This window comes from Heptranchias perlo, chromosome 22 (assembly GCF_035084215.1).
Source record: "Heptranchias perlo isolate sHepPer1 chromosome 22, sHepPer1.hap1, whole genome shotgun sequence".
NCBI classification, from domain to species: domain Eukaryota; kingdom Metazoa; phylum Chordata; class Chondrichthyes; order Hexanchiformes; family Hexanchidae; genus Heptranchias; species Heptranchias perlo.
Genome location: NC_090346.1, coordinates 7,197,339 through 7,214,666, shown reverse-complemented (window position 1 = coordinate 7,214,666; position 17,328 = coordinate 7,197,339). Strand labels below are relative to the sequence as shown.

Below are 17,328 nucleotides of genomic sequence, written 5' to 3'. Positions count from 1 at the left end.
AAACTATAGAAAATTGAAAATGTCTGGGGAAAAAAACAGAACTTTCCTCTCTTTTCCCCCCCCCCCCCCCATAGTTCATATTTATCCATACTTGTTATCTATCGAACATAATTGACAGGAGTTGGTATAGCAGAGATTAGGAGAGAGATACCCTGATTGTAAATAAAGGACAGCGAGGAGACAATATGACTAAACCCCAACTATCTAAAAGTGCTTTGCTTTGTTATCTATCTGACTGGAATGCAGGTGGGTGTTGGGAACATACAGGGTCAATCTTAAATCCTCTGCTGTTTGATGTAAGTATGTTGTCAACAAGAGCAATTTAGATCCCTGGATATTGGGGTGTGTTAAGTGACCAGTAAAGTAAACTGAAAGATTACTATGACTCCCTGTCTGGTGCAGTTGGAGAGGGTTTTAAAAACTGAAGGTAGTTGACAACCCTACATCATCCATGTATGAAATTGAAATTAAGTTAAATAATTTTCTTCAAAATAATTCTTAGTTCATCCTAGATATGAAAGAGGAAAGTATTCCAGTTTTGTGTGCAGTCTACAACATGCCTGTAAGCATAGAAATAAAACAGCAGTGTATCCCAACATTTCCTATTGCTTTCCAATTCCTGTACTTGTTGATTTCAACCGGACTGTTCAAGGGATTTTCTTTTTTATCTTCCCATTTATTTTCACACTTAAACGACGAGAAGAAATACTGGAGCATTTGTGTATTTGATGCAAGTCATGCTGAGTGTTTGGGAAAACAAAAATGGTTTCTTAATCTGTTGGCAGTTTTTGCCACAGAATCTTACTGATTCTTTTTACAGCAGCCCATCACTATCATGCTCCAGTGAAGATGTTTTTAAGACAATCAGGAATGTTACCTAAAAAGATGTTTCATTTTGCATTATTTATGTCAAATATATGAAAACCGCATTGGGTGCGTTAATTGTGATTTTCTTGATAATATTTGGGGTATTGTAACATAGGAACAGGAATAGGCCATTCAGCCCCTCGAGCCTGTTCCGCCATTCAATTAGGTCATGGCTGATCTGTATCAACTCCATTTACCTGCCTTGGATCCAAGTTGTGTCTTTCTCATCTTTGCACTTTTTCCTTCAGCAAACGGGGTTCACCAGTCTGTAGGTCCACTCTGTACTCAGTGAAGGCATTCCTGCAATCGGGCAAGGCAAATTTCAGTTCTCCCTTCTGTAGTCTTTAGTGAATCTTCATTGGTAGGAGTGCCTCTTGTCATAGAGTCATAGAGTCATACAGCACGGATAGAGGCCCTTCGGCCCATCGTGTCCGCGCCGGCCATCAAGCCCTGTCTACTCTAATCCCATATGACAGCATTTGGTCCGTAGCCTTGTATACTATGGCATTTCAAGTGCTCATCCAAATGCTTCTTGAATGTTGTGAGGGTTCCTGCCTCCACAACCCTTTCAGGCAGTGAGTTCCAGACTCCAACCACCCTCTGGGTGAAAAAGTTCTTTCTCAAATCCCCTCTAAACCTCCCGCCTTTTACCTTGAATCTATGCCCCCTTGTTATAGAACCCTCAACGAAGGGAAAAAGCTCCTTAGTATCCATCCTATCTGTGCCCCTCATAATTTTGTACACCTCAATCATGTCCCCCCTCAGCCTCCTCTGCTCCAAGGAAAACAAACCCAATCTTCCCAGTCTCTCTTCATAGCTGAAGCACTCCAGCCCTGGTAACATCCTGGTGAATCTCCTCTGCACCCTCTCCAAAGCGATCACATCCTTCCTGTAGTGTGGCGACCAGAACTGCACACAGTACTCCAGCTGTGGCCTAACCAGTGTTTTATACAGCTCCATCATAACCGCCTTGCTCTTATATTCTATGCCTCGGCTAATAAAGGCAAGTATCCCATATGCCTTCTTTACCACCTTATCTACCTGTTCCACCGCCTTCAGGGATCTGTGAACTTGCACACCAAGATCCCTCTGACCCTCTGTCTTGCCTAGGGTCCTCCCATTCATTGTGTATTCCCTTGCCTTGTTAGTCCCTCCAAAGTGCATCACCTCGCACTTTTCCGGGTTAAATTCCATTTGCCACTGTTCCGCCCATCTGACCAACCCATCTATATCGTCCTGCAGACTGAGGCTATCCTCCTCGCTATTTACCACCCTACCAATTTTTTGTATCATCAGCGAACTTACTGATCATACCTTTTACATTCATATCCAAGTCATTAATGTAGACCACAAACAGCAAGGGACCCAGCACCGATCCCTGTGGTACCCCACTGGCCACAGGCTTCCAGTCACAAAAACAACCATCGACCATCACCCTCTGCCTTCTGCCACTAAGCCAGTTTTGTATCCAAAGTGCCAAGGCACCCTGGATTCCATGGGCCCGTACCTTCTTGACCAGTCTCCTGTGGGGGACTTTATCGAAGGCCTTACTGAAATCCATGTATACCACATCCACTGCGTTACCCTCATCCACACGCCTCGTCACCCCCTCAAAAAATTCAATCAAATTAGTCAGACATGATCTTCCCTTGACAAAGCCATGTTGACTATCCCTGATTAATCCTTGCTTCTCCAAGTGGAGACTAATTTTGTCCTTCAGAATTTTTTCCAATAATTTTCCTACCACTGATGTTAGGCTCACTGGCCTGTAGTTCCCCGGTTTTTCCCTACTCCCCTTCTTGAATAATGGTACTACATTAGCGGTTCTCCAGTCCTCTGGCACATCCCCTGTGGCCAGAGAGGTAAGTGCATGTCAGGAACTGTACTCACCAAGCATTGTTCTGTGAATTATAAATGCGATTTCATCTCGAGGATTTCATTTTCACATCGTTCACCTGACGAAGGAGGTAGCCTCCGAAAGCTTGTGAATTTAAAATAAAATTGCTGGACTATAACTTGGTGTTGTAAAATTGTTTACAATTGTCAACCCCAGTCCATCACCGGCATCTCCACATCATGTCAGGAAAGTGATAGCGTCTGATTTTTTAACTGATGAGAGGAGCGCAGTGGTACCAATGAACCGGGTTTTCATCCTCAGCCCCTTTAATGGCATTGCATTAGGAATGGATTTACTGTTTGACCTTTGAAACTGTGCTATGTGGACTTGCTGTGTTGCTGTGACCACAGGATACAGTAATGTGTTTGCACAATGAAAGCACTGCTGATCAATTCATTAACCTAGGCTACTAGTCAACTTTAGTGATATCAATTGTATCTTAACAAAATCCCTAAATAATCTAAATATTGTAATCTATATTATAATCTAAATGAATATTTCCTTATAAATATTAACTTGTGAGCACTAGGATATTTGCTTCTCTTTAAACTGTGAACCTTCCTAACTTTAGACTGGTAGTACCAAAATTCTAGTATATGTTAGTAAAAGATAGTTGTCAAATACCTATAAAATGAAATGCCAGCAACTTGATTCATGCTGTTTTAACACTACTGTATTATAATCCTTTGTGAACAAGCTATATATTTATGCTACTTCAGTTAAACAGTAGTAGAAATTAAATGGGACCCTTGATTCTATTGTGAAGGGAGCTGCAGAGATCTGCACAATGAAAAAGCCTTTCGATTGCAAAACCGGACTCCGCCCCTGACCAAAATTGCGGCAAATAATTTCTTCCTTATATGGCCTGGTGCTGCTTACTGAGAGCATGACTGGGGTTGAGAAAACATGGGAGGAGAGGAGTGACTGAGAGCTGAAGTTGTAGGGGGAAGGGAGGAAGTGCATGACTCAGCTCGAGCAGTATGTAACTTGAGTTGTGTGGCATTGCATGATGTCTGCTGTGAAGCACAGGGGAAGAATGCAAAACGCTATCGCCATTATCTTGGGTTTATAAAGCAATGTAAGCTGTTATGATCGGTCATTTTAAGTAGGAATGTGTCCCAATCAGCTAGTTTTGTTCGGTACTAAATCTGCCTCACCTACATTGTAAAGACATACGTCAGAACCGTCTGATTTCTTGTGTGGTTGTGTGTCAAGTATGTATACTATTTACACCACAGCTCTAAAGTTAGATTTATTCTGTCCATACAGTTGTTTCAAATCAATGGGAATGAAAAAACACTCTCCTCCTGATACTGTTTCATTTAAAAATAAGTTTGATTCAAATCCACTCCTCTGTTCAGCCCATAGCTTGTGGACAGTGGTACACATACCAGTTCAAGACAGTTAGAAATGATAATAGAGTATCTAGGAGCCTCAATGCAGTGCTGCAGAACAGACCTGGGGGAAATGTTAAATAAAATCCCAGAATCTTTTGTACAGTTTCATTTTCTTTTTCCCTTTTCCAAAATGGGTACAAAGTTGCTTTATGTAATGCAAATCGTAACCTCTTCATTTTCTTGCTTACATTAAAAGTATAACTGTATTTTACTTTTATTGATGAGGTGATTGTCCAGTAGACCGGCACAGGCACGATGGGCTGAATGGCCTCCTGTGCTGTATCATTCAATGATTCTAGTATTTTTCAAGTGTTCCGTTGCTGCCATGTAATTACCGTATCAAGTGTGTTGGTGTACTGCAGATTGGATAAAAGCTTCATTACTCACAGGAATAAATACCTGTTTATGCATGAAGGCATGTCACCCATTGAACGGTCATAGTAACAATGTATATTGTTTGTGATTCATTTGATTGATATCAGTTGTCAAGGTGTTTCCTATTACTGACCAGGTACAGTGCTGCTCATTGGAAAGCAATGTGGTTTCCCAGTCCAGATACCAAAGTCTAGGTTACCTCAGAAAGCTGCCCTACAGTGCTGAGTACAGGAGATAACAGTGTTAGAAACAAATTCATTTTATTGTCAAGCCATTACAGTGCCGTCTGTTAGCAGCACTTGGCTGACTTTCAAAAAATGCATTTGCCGTGTCGTCATTTTTAACATTTGGCCACGGAATAGGAGCACGTGGTTAGACTTGGGTTCTTGCCCATCATTTCTCAATACTCCTTATCACAGCTGGGGAGGTCCTTTCCCACAGGAAATGGGGGGAGGAGGATTTGAGGTGCCAACATGTGCTGCTGCTCTCTCTCATCCCAGTGGCTGCATTAAGTAGACGTATGGAAGCAGATCATCTGCCCACCCTTCTGGGTAGGGAATGGTGAATGGCATGGGAGTAATGAGAATTAGGTTGTGTTAATTGTATAGAATTTGAGTTTTCTGTGGCTCCATTTCTTGCTCAGGCGTGCACTTTATAAAAGGGTCAGCTGGGCAACTTCTCTATTGAGCTGCTCATGGCTGATTTTCCTCAAACACTTTCCATATATGACTTGCAAAACAAGATATGTGTTTGTTAGCACATTTTTCATTCTGTGATCAGGTTCATTGGAATTCGAAAACTCTCACTTAACAGAATATAGAATCTAAACCGAGTCTGGCTGACCACTGCTACCCAGTTCCCCTATCTATCAACACTTCATAAATGTATTAATTAGTGGATAAACGCACTGCAATGGTGCAATTCACTGCCGCAGACTCCAGAAAGTCCTCGGATTGATCCTCAATCTGTGCTTAGCTGATCGCAGCCAGGGCAATAGTTCAGTGCTACGGTTGGCCTCAGTGCCTCCCTCCGCTAGGGTTGCCAACTCTGGACGTATTCCTGGCGGTTTCATCACATGACCTCTTGCCTCCAACTTCCCAGTCCCCATGCTCCCGCCATTGGTCGCCCGACACGTCCATCCTTGCACCTCTCTCCCTCACAATTGGAAAGTGATCAGACTCTTCATTACCCGATTGGATGATTCTTGACAGCCAGTCAAGAGGCCTTTTTCCCATGTCCAGTATTTTTGTTACTAAGAAATGAAAGCTTTCAAAGAAAATGAACAAAAACACTTTTTTAAATGTTCCTATCATTTTTCTCCCAGATTGCTCACAGCAGTGTCCTGGAGATGAATCTTTAATTCCTGGAGACTCCAGGGCAATCCTGGAGGGTTGGCCACCAAAAGCAAAGGAGGAGAAAATTAGCCAGGGTTCACACTCATCGCTGTCCTGTGACCCCTGCTGGAAAACATATGTGGGTGGATGTTGGGCGAGGGGAAGGTCTGTTTTGGGTCCAATACCTTTCGCATTCAAAATAGCTTCCTGATGCTGAGTGTCAAAGCTCACACATGACTGCTACCTTGTACTTTTATGTCAGTCAGCAAAATGAAATAATGGGAGAGTTTAAATCTTAATATTTGGGGTTTATTGGGGGGTGTAGTATAATATAGTGTGAATACTGTCAGCACTGTTTTACTGGAGAGATGTGGACACTTTGCTAGCTATTATGAATAAAAGCTGTTTATGCCAATGCTAGCGTTTCATCCAATAACATACTGTAGCCTTTAAGAGTAGGATAAATGAAGTTAACAGCAGTCTTGTGTTATTGGCAGTAATGTTTTCTATGGCAACCTGCACATTCGATGTTTATAGTTATGCCTTGGTGCTGGGAGTTTGACCGTTGCCCTTCAGCTGAGCTCCCACTGCCACATGACCCAGCCCATTAACTGTGTCCAATCAGAAAACACCATCTGTCACCAGCAGTGTGTGCATTTGTGCTGAAAGGTTATCCAGCAGAAAATGAAGTGTTTTTAACTGTTTGAGTGCTGACCTTTCTTTGAACATAACAGACTCTTGCCATTTTCTAATAATTTTCTTGTCATTTTCAGTTATTCATTTTTCTGCACTGTAGCCAGCCAGCAGTTTTTTGTCCATTCCAGATGATTTAGGAACACTACCATTAGACTGATTTATGTTACAGCTCAATTGAGATATATTAAACACAGATGATTGCTCTGAAATAGTAATAGAAAATCAAGTATGGGGGGGGGGGGGGGGAGTTATATTATTTTGCTAATTGAGTACATTTATTATAAATAATTCTGCTCGGGGTTGCTTCATTCAGCATGGGAGGAGGGGGTAGGAGGAGGGAGGCCATCAAGAGGGTGGAGTCTGAAGAAGGAGTGCGTCTCCATGTAAAGACCAAAAAATTGCATGTTTTCTTTGTTTTTGCATCCATAAATCAACAAAAAGCAGGCTCTGCATCTTTAATGAACATTAAGCTCAGTCTCTCCGGTTCCCAGGCCCCAATGCTGTTCTCTTTTTTTTCCCCTCGCTCCCCTCGCTCTTTCTCTTGCTCACACGAGTGTGTGTGTCTTTCCCGTTTTCTGTTGTCTCTGACCTTGAAAACTGTCAGTTAAGCACATTGAATCAGGCAGCAATTCACCATGCACTGTAAAAAATCCCACTGGATACCTATTTTCCCTCCCTATTCAGTAATGTTCCAGACCAGTGAGAAGGAGTGGATTCAAAAGATGTCATTTCAGCGTGTTACAATGCACGAGTATTCGTGCAAAAAAATGTACAAAATTGCACCAAACATTGGAGAGGAGAATGAGCTACAGATGTCGTCAACTGCATTACAGGCCTGGGTTATAAACTGGCAGTGCACTTGTGACCTAAAGCCTTAAAGATTAGCTGCATATATGTGTACATCTAATGTACACGCATATGGAGTACATGTGCTTGCATACCAAAATTGTTTTTTTAAAAAATGGAAATGCTTCGAAGGGTTTATTCAATGAGTTGTCAAGCCATACAAACAAGGAAGGTTCTGAGTTCAATCCACATTCTGTCCTAGATTAGCAAGAGGCACTGCGGTTCGCCTCAGTGTCCCTGAATATTGATCGGGGTTCCCGCTCCTAATTTGCTATCCAGCGACCCCTCTTAAATTGAACATATATGGACATTGGGGCGAGGACAGTTATGATGAATAGCTTGGTGACACTCACTGTCCAGCCTCATATATAAATTATGATCACTTGAACAACATACAAACAGCACACAATGCCAGTGGGACCCTACGACGGGAGGTGCTGATGCCTTCAGGAGAAGAGTGCAGCAGGGAAAATTGGCAAGAAGATTTTTTTTAAATAGCACTAGTATAATCAAGGCAAACTAGACCTGCTTGTGCAGATTCAATCCTGAGTCTGGATTATGGTACTTTTATTTAAGTGGACACACAGTTTCAGAATGAGTGTGGTGAACAGATATGGAAAAACCCTAGAAAAAGCTTTGGTTTAATGGAATACCCCTTTTTACTTTATCAAGCAAATGAATGCAGTGTGGACTTACAGGCTTCCTCAGTACTGCAGTACAGTCCTCCAGTGAACGTGCTCTGCTTCTTACCATGGATTTGTTGTTGTAAGTCGGGTCTAAAACTAGAGTGAATAGGAAGCCAAATGAGCTACAGTTTGGCAGCTGTGTGCAACTATAAAACAATGTTATTCCATAAAACCAGACTTTGAAGTGAATGTTTTGATGGAATGCCCTAATTCCTGTCTCTATAATATGTAAGACTCAGCCAGCTTTATCCATTATGTAGAGGAGATGTGCTGTTCAGTATTGCTTGAACCGTTTTAATTGTGATTAAATTATGGGTAAAATCAGACTGAGGGTGACCATATATTTTGATGAAGCCATGAAGCAGTATGAAGAGGGGGAATTTTAGCAGGCTCAGGATAAAACTGCAAATTTTCACAGCCATTTTTGAAAGAGCTGATATGGTACAAGTGCTGTTTCGCCATCATTCTTGCATTATTGGTTTGAAAAGGTTGGACCTTGGTCGCATCGCAAACACCGCGACTTCAGTCTGGAAGGATTTAGTGAATGGGCTAAAGCCAGGGTTGGAGCACCACACAGGATTCTGCCTATTTCTCCTGAGTACTAAGAGTCCAGCTGACTGTAGAGCTGTGTAATTTACAGGACGATTGAATTACATATTTCAGCAGCCAAGTCCATGGTGTTCAGACCCTTAATCTCAATCATGCTTTATTTGGAATAATGACCGCGAACAGTAACTAGAAAAAACCCGCCTGTGATTCATTTTTATTTTTGTCTTTTTTTAAATTCCCACATCTTCCAACATTTGTGGTATAGTCTACATATCTGATAGATGCTTTTCGTGTAGCTTTGTATCGCACACTTTCTGCAGTATCTATTTGACTAATTACTGCCTAATGACACATCTAAAGAACTGTGCTTAACCTGCTATATGTTCAGTAACTGATTCCTGTAAACATTACAAGGGTTCTCTGCTCCAGGCTCATTGCAGAGATCCATGGAGGGTTAGAAGTTGCTTTATCTTGGTTTCTGGAAAAATTAGCTAAATGGAAATGGGATGAGGCTGGGCCTGGTATTGAAAATGTGTAGAAAATGTATCTTCTTTGAGTGGAACATATCTGGCGTACAACTGGTTTAGCCCTTCATAGCCGGATCTGGCTGGATGGCGTCAAGCACTACTGGGCCCTGCTCTCCTCTGCCAAAACTGCTCACTGTTCTAGGATCATCCTGGAATGCAAAGATACTCCCCCCGCCCCCACCCCGCCGCCAGCTTTTCTTCACTTCTAACTGTCTCCTTAAACTCCTCTTCCCTGCCCCCTCCATCCTTACCACCACCAACAAGTGCACAAGCTCATGGATTTCTTCGTCGCTAAGATTGAGGCCATCTGTTCAGCTGCCTATGCCGCATCCTCCCTTCCCCACGCTGCCTTCACCCTGAACCTGCATCTTTCTCTGATTTCTGTCATGCCGCCTTCGAGCTTTTCTTGTCCATGAGACCCACCTCTTGCTCTCTCAAACCCATTCCCACTAAACTCCTGACCACTAAACGTCCCTTCCTGGCCCCTGTGCTAGCTGACATTGTAAATGATTCCCTCTCCTCAGGTACTGCCGCCCCCCCCCCCCCCCCCCCCCCCCCCAAGTCCTGTTCATACGTGAGCCTTGACAGCAAGTGTCCCTGTGCTATTCAACCACTGGGAACATCACAGCCAAACTTAATCCTGCCCTCTTCTGGCATCTACATGCATAGGGCCTTCACCGGCTGTTAAATACAATCAGGGGCCGGGAATCCAGACAGTGTCAATTGTAACATCCTACTGCTGTCTTGACCTAGGCCTAACTCGACACAGAACAGGGATTTGATTCTGCGACCATCCTGGTCTGTAAAGCTGAACTACCAACTGGATAAACCCACAGAGCCAGTGTCACACCTATATATTTTTTAATTCCAATATTGATCTTACACAGTCCCAGGGCTAGGGAAATGCTCCCTGTTAAATGCGTAGCTGTAACTGTGGTTGATGTGACTTGTGCTGCTTCGAATCTCATGACTTGTATTTCACTGGCAGTTGCTGTATATGCAGAGTGTTTTTGTGGGCCCTTTTACAGCTGTAAGCCTTCAGAGAGAGGTTTTAGAGTAGTCCCTGTGGAGAGCCATAAACCTATATTTAGATTTGCACTGCTTTATATAATCAATAACATTTCACATCTGTGTTAACGTTGTGCAAACCAAGTGTACCTGAAACAAGTATAAGAATTTCTTTAAAAAATCAAATAGCAAACCTCATTTAGCACACTGCTTCGTCTGGTATCAAGCTAAAGTAAAGCTGCAGAGATTTCTTTGTGTCTTCGCAATTTTAAAACTAATAGGCATGGAATGGAATTTGTCCTGAAAAGCTCTCTAGATCTTTTAGTTTGGCGCACAGTAACTAAATTCTAACCACTCGCATTGGCCTCTCCCCTGAAAATAATGAGCGTATGAGAAGGCAATATCACAATGCACTGCCTCAGACAGTCCAGCATTCACACACACAGTAGCACTCTGTTTTCAATGGATGAAGAAAGACTGGGAAAGAACCTTCTTCCCACACCCATGAAGGACATCATAAGCTGCTTTCAAGGTTGATTTTGACCATGTTGGCGCTGGCACGTCAAGAAGTATAAGTCTTGTGTCGTCGACTGCAATTCCCGTTCCTCTCTTTTTTTTTTTCCCCCCCCCCTCCACAACTCCCCCGGTAGCAAATCTATCAAGTTTACTTTGTGGTTGCAGCTGGTTACACATGACCCATGCGAGCAAAGCCTGTGGCATGAAACCAGTACAAAAGCAGCAATTGTTTTTGTGAGCAGTTACATTCTCTTCAAGAGAAACGAGCGTTTTGTGCATTATGATGCTTTCTCTTGACAAAATTTAAAATAACAAGTCATTAAAATAAGTCGAATTATATGGCACTTGGATTATTTGTAATCTTGGGTCCTCGAGCCATTTCCCCAGTACTCTATTCAGTGCAGTAATCTATTGAGGCACAAAACTCAACGCAAGCCGTTTCCCCCCCCCCCCCTCCCAAAAAGCCGCCTTTCATCAAATAGAATCTTTTGTCTTCCCACCAGGATGTCCCTTAATTGTGGCGCAAATCTTGCACGAGCAGTACTATAGCTAGCGTTCTATCCCTTTTGTGATGTAGAATTGTGATACAGTCCACCGACTGCAAATCGAAGGTAAAGCAGGCCAACTTCTGTGAAGTATCTCAGCTGATTGATAAATGCTGTCGTTATAACTGCACATCTGGCCCAATAAGGCATCAGTGGTAGCTTTTAAAATGGATAAAAATTCAGTTTTGTTTAAGTTTGTACATCGAGTCTTTAACTGCTGAGTGTCTTATGTCTGATTTATTGGCACAGAACTGCTTTTAAATGGTACTCTGATCATTCAGATTTTCTCCCTGTTGGTGGAATGCCGCTTTTGTACTGCGGGGTAGTTTCATCAATATGGAAGAACAGCGGCGGCACAAATTCACAGCAAACTTCTTATGCCCTGTTTTGCCTGAACTGTCATTGGAGGGTTTTAATTGGATCTATCTGGGACTGAACTACTCTTAATTTGGGTACAAAAGACACTTTTTAAAAACTCATTGGCAACAATGCTGCATGCGAGAGCACAAACATATGCTTTTTATTTTAGTTTTCTCAGTAATTTGTCTGGCAAAATGGGGTCCTTCTGTTGGGCAATGCACTTTGGGCACCCAATTTTGGCTTTAAGCACATCAGATGCAACATAAAGTTATAGAAGGAGTCAATTTGGCCCATTCTATCTGTGCCGGGTCTATGAACAGAATGAAGCTTTCTTTAACACTGCCTGAACAAGTCCAGCCTCAGATGAACGACTTTCTCACCCTTGCCTCTCGGACACTAGCAAACACATAGTACCAATGGGGCCTTTTCTGCTTTCCACACAACTTATTCCTAAGGCTTTTCGGAGTGAGATTGCATATTTAATGAATTGTGACATTAAATCCCGATGCACAATTTTGGAACACTTTGGATGTTTATGCTACATTAAAGGCACTATATATATGCAATTTATGCCAAAATATGGCAATTTTATGCTCGACAATTAAGAAGAGAGCAGATATTGCTCAGACTTTCCATGTAGAACTCTTACAGCTGGCAGAGGCAGTGACTTCAATCCCATCAGTCCATGTTTGACTCAAACTCAACTTCCAGAGATGATAAGTAACGTGCTTAATCAACTGCAGTACCTCGTTCTCCATTTAGCTTTGCTTTTTATCCATGTCCAAGTAGATTCCATGATAATTGCATTTGAGAGCTGAGACAGAAGCAAGAGACAATCAGCTGGCAGTGGCTATGTACACTTTTTTTGCTGCTTCAAGTTTCACTCTGGAATCCACCAACAGTTTGCAATGACAGAAAACTAGTTCTGATTCATCCAGTGTCATTTGTTTACAATACAGCTTGGCTCAGTTGGTCACCTCACAGTGAGAAGGTCATGGGTTGAAGCTCCGCTCCAGGACTTGAGCACATAATCTAGGCTGACAGTTTAGTGCATTACTGAGGGAGTGCTGCATTGTCAATGGTGCCGTCCTTCAGCTGAGGCTAAACTGAGGCCATATCTGTCTGTCTGTTCCAGTAGTTCAGGTGGATTTTATCAATCCCATGTCACTGTTCAAAGTAGATTTAGGGCATCCTTCCAATAGTCTGAGGAAGATATCTCTGATTGCAGTTAATGGGATCTCACTGTGCGTAGAATGGCTGCCGTGATTTTCAACACAACAGTCACTGCACTTCAGAAGTAATATATTGTATGTGAGTCATATTTAGATGTTTGAGAGATGTGATGAGGCACTGAGAGTCTTTTATTTACACTGTTTATAGTGGTAACTGGGACCTGAATAGCTTGTTTGCTGATTTGATTGCTGTTTGCCACTATAAGTATCATCTGGTGGTCCAGTGCTATAATGTTCAAAAAGTTTTGACAGTCAAACATCTAGAAGTTGTTTTAATGATACATTGCACATCCTGTCCGAGTTTCAGAAAAGCACCCTTTATTGCACTAGCAGTAAGACACTTAGATGAGTCATTTGAATTTTGAACGCGAAGGATATCACCTGTCTCATTATGTGTGTATGACAACAACTCACGCATGCTATTGTACACAAAAACAACAATTTACATTTATGTAGTGCATTTAACATAGAAGAACGTACCAAGGCCAAGCATAATCAGTTAAAAATGGATACCGAGCCGAAGAAGATGATATTCAGAGGGGTGCCCAAAAGTTTGGTCGAAGAGGTGTATTTTAACTAGGGTTGTAAAGGAAGTTTTCATAGCTGTACTTAATGTGCACTGCTTCACCCATATCATGTACATGGCAGTTCCTAACAGATACTGTCTTTGTTTATAGCTATGCCTAATGTGCTGCTACACATATGTCCTTATATGTATGGATGTACGTAATGGTGCATCCCCTTTATGACTGAGGTCAGGCAAATTACTTCGTATGAATACGATGTCATCTAAAAATTTACACATGCACGCCTCCTTAAGACTGCACAGCGTGTGGTGATGACCTTTCCTTTCAAAAATCAGCTGTTTGTAGAGAAGTTTTTAGTCAGTGTGGTTCATAATATGCAAAGTTATTTGTATACAATTTTGAAGCACAGGTGTGTAACTCATTGCAGTTTCTGCCCACGGTGAAAGGTCACAGAACACGTGGGTGAGGTTACAGTTGTATCACGCTGATCTTGTAGGCTATTTTTAGCACCTGTATATAAAGTGCATTCAGTCTTTCCCCAGTTGCCAGACTGGCTTGGTTTGTTGACTGTGCTCGCTGCCTTCTCACTTACCTCAGCAAATATTAGTTTTGACTGTAAAAGAATCTTTGCAACTTTTACAGCAACTGGAATTGATTTTTAAATTTTAACATAGTGACTCTGTCCAAAGTCTTTCACCGACTAGGAATTGATTACTCATTTTTAGCAACAAGTCTGAGATTTTTGCTCACTTCTGCTTTTTATTGATGACCATTAAATCAGTGCTGTTCTCTGAAAGACGATGTATGTCTGACTAGCCTTGCAGGTTATGCGATGCAGTTCTACCATTCATGTTAAATTGCAGTTCTTGTATGTCGTCTTAATAAGATTTGGACTTGGTCTCACATCTTACGGGGAGTTTTTAAGGTGTGGATTTAAACTGCTTGAAAGCTGCTATCAACGTGCAATTCTTAACCTTTTAACCTACTAAATAAAGGAGAACTCCATATGGTTATTGCTACAAATGCTACGATTGGCGCTGAGGAGTTGGCAGATATCACCAGAGGAGACCTTTATCTCATCTGGCAGGGCTGGATTTGAATTCAGGTTCCAAAGTTTACAAGAGCAATACAATATTTTGCCATCTGGTACACTAGTTATCATAGAATCATACAGCACAGAAGGAGGCCATTTGGCCCATCGTGCCTGTGCTGGCTCTTGGAAAATGTTATCCAATTAGTCCCATTCACCTGCTCTTTCCCCATTGCCCTGCAAATTTTTCCGTTTCAATCATATATCCCATTCCCCGTTGAAAGTTACTATTGAATCTGCTTCCACCGCCCTTTCAGGCAGTGCATTCCAGATCATAACAACTCGTGTAAACAAATGTCTCCTCATCTAATTTTGCCAGTAACCTTAGATCTATGTCCTCTGGTTACTGATCCTACTGCCAGTGGAAACAATTTCTCCTTATTTACTCTTATCAAAACCCTTCATCATTTTGAACATCTCTGTTAAATCGCCCCTTAACCTTCTCTGCTCCAAGGAGAACAATGCCAGCTTCTCTGGTTTCTCCACATAACCGAAGTCCCTCATCCCTGGTACCAATCTAGTAAATCTCCTCTGCACCCTCTCTACGGTGTTGACATGCTTCCTAAAATGTGGTGCCCAAAATTGGACGTAATACTCCAGCTGGGGCCTGACCAGTTAGTTGTGTGTGTTTATAGTGTTTTTTATTTAGGATATTATATGTATATAAAGTTTAGTCCAAGTATTGACCAGGCATCATTTTACTGGTCGAATGGTTCCAAACGGCAACATAACTGCACAGTACAATGCTCAATTACACAGTAATTTGGAATTGAAATGTCCTAAATTAGGGTTACCTGCCTGACCGTTAAAAGTACATTATACAGATAAGTGGTGTTTTGAATTAGATTTACAATCCGAGTGAAACAGATCATAATTTTGTTTAAATATTTGTGGCTCTGCTATCCTTTAAGTGATATACGACAGAGTATTTTTAAACTGAAATGAATAAATCTCACTCGACAAGCATGGCAATATAGAAAACATAGAAACATAGAAAATAGAAGCAAAAGTAGGCCATTCGGCCCTTCGGGCCTGCTCCGCCATTCAAAATGATCATGGCTGATCGTCTAACTCAGTACCCTGTTCTCGCTTTTTCCCCATATCCCTTGATCCCTTTAGCGTTAAGAAATATATCTATCTCCTTCTTGAATACATCTAATGACTTGGCCTCCACTGCCTTCTGTGGTAGAGAATTCCACAGGTTCACCACCCTCTGAGTGAAGAAATTTCTCCTCATCTCGGTTCTAAATGGCATACCCCGTATCCTGAGACTGTGACCCCCTGATTCTGGACTCCACAGCTATCGTGAACATCCGCCCTGCATCTAGTCTGTCTAGCGTTTGGCAACTTGGGGCAAGCTGTTCAACACTGACACGGGTATCCTGTGACCTGCTTTGAACTGATGCTCCACAATGTGGGTTTCCTGCACTGTGTGCTTCGATACTGAACCGCACAGACTAGCCGGTCCCAGGTTCAATCCCTATGTGCTAAATTAGCTGATCTTAGCTGGGGCAACAATTGAGTACAGTAGTTGGCTGTAGCACTCTTGAGCTAGAGAAGAGGAAAAATCATCCAGAGTTTCCTTTCTGAATTGATATTCATTTGAACTCTGCTGAAAAGTGCCTGTGTGTGTGCATCAGGGGATTGAGCTGGGCTGTGAAGCTCTTTTGTAGTTGAATAGCTTATCAAGACTAGCTGTGTAGGCTAGCACAAGAAAAACGCCATTTTGGCAAGGTACCAGAGGGCTCCCAGTAACAATAGACTTGTACAACAGCATGAATCAGTGCCTTCAGGTGAGATGGGGACAAAATTGGAATACAGGAGAAGGTGAACACAAAGCCCGATAACATGTAATATTGAAGATGGTTTATTTTCATCTCAGAGTGTGGAGGAGAGAACATGAAAATGGAGGCAAGGATCGCCAAAAAAAAGCCTATAAATTTTTAACTGCACTCTTTTTAGATGACGAGAGCTTTGAAGTTTTGAAAGCTTGTATAAGCATGTTAGCAAACACCTATTTACTATTTACATAAATCTGTTTAAATGCACTGGAAATTATAAGGAGTAAGCTTCTGTTTCTGTCCATTGTTATTTTCTAAAACATATTGTTAAAGCAAAATAGTAAGCTAGCATGTATAATGTTAGACTGCTAAAATGCGAAGATTGAATCCTTCAATAGTGCTTGCAATTACCTCAGAATACAAGCTTCCCTCCATAGTCAGTGTTTTTCTGTTTAACTGCGCCGCCTTCTGGTCGGATGACCAGGAAGCAGCATTGTCGGTGCTTGTGGTGTGCGCCCGGACTAAATTACTTCAGGAAAGGTAAGAGAAAATGGGCCAAAATTTACCCACTTCCCAACTATCGCTTACAAATTGAATTTTGGACTTCAAAAATATTTGTCATTTTATATAAATTTCGGAGTTGGAAATGGCCTTTATTGTTCAGCTGAATCAGTGTGTGTCAGAAATTTGAATAGTCTTTCACCACTAGGGTTTGCTCAGTCACTACTGAAAAGCACTGTTTACTGCAGTGCCTCCACTTAGCAGGCGTGGCTTTGTGTGCTGCTTTTACAAGACATTTGCTGTTTCTTTTTTGTTCCAGGATTTAACTTATACTCTGCTGAATCCAGTTTCAAATTGAACACTTTTACAATTTAGCAAACCAGGAATTTAATCTTTGGCTGGACATTTAAAAGCAAATGGCTGGTTTGGAGGGGTTTCTGCCTGAATTTAAATCTAAAAATGGCATGAACCTTAAGCGAATGACCTGCCCCAAGATTTTGTTCATTAACAGGAGTTTCATGAAAATCTATTTTATATAGTACACATTCCATCACAGCTTTACTTGTAATGAAAGCAGTCTCTGGTTCCCCGCTG

At 41.9% G+C, this 17,328-nt stretch overlaps 1 protein-coding gene across 3 annotated transcripts in view; it reads left to right on the top strand.

Moving 5' to 3' along the window:
- The window catches only part of rnf216 (ring finger protein 216), a 192,235-nt gene that overhangs the window by 120,764 nt on the left and 54,143 nt on the right, over nucleotides 1-17,328 (top strand). The window lies entirely within an intron of this gene.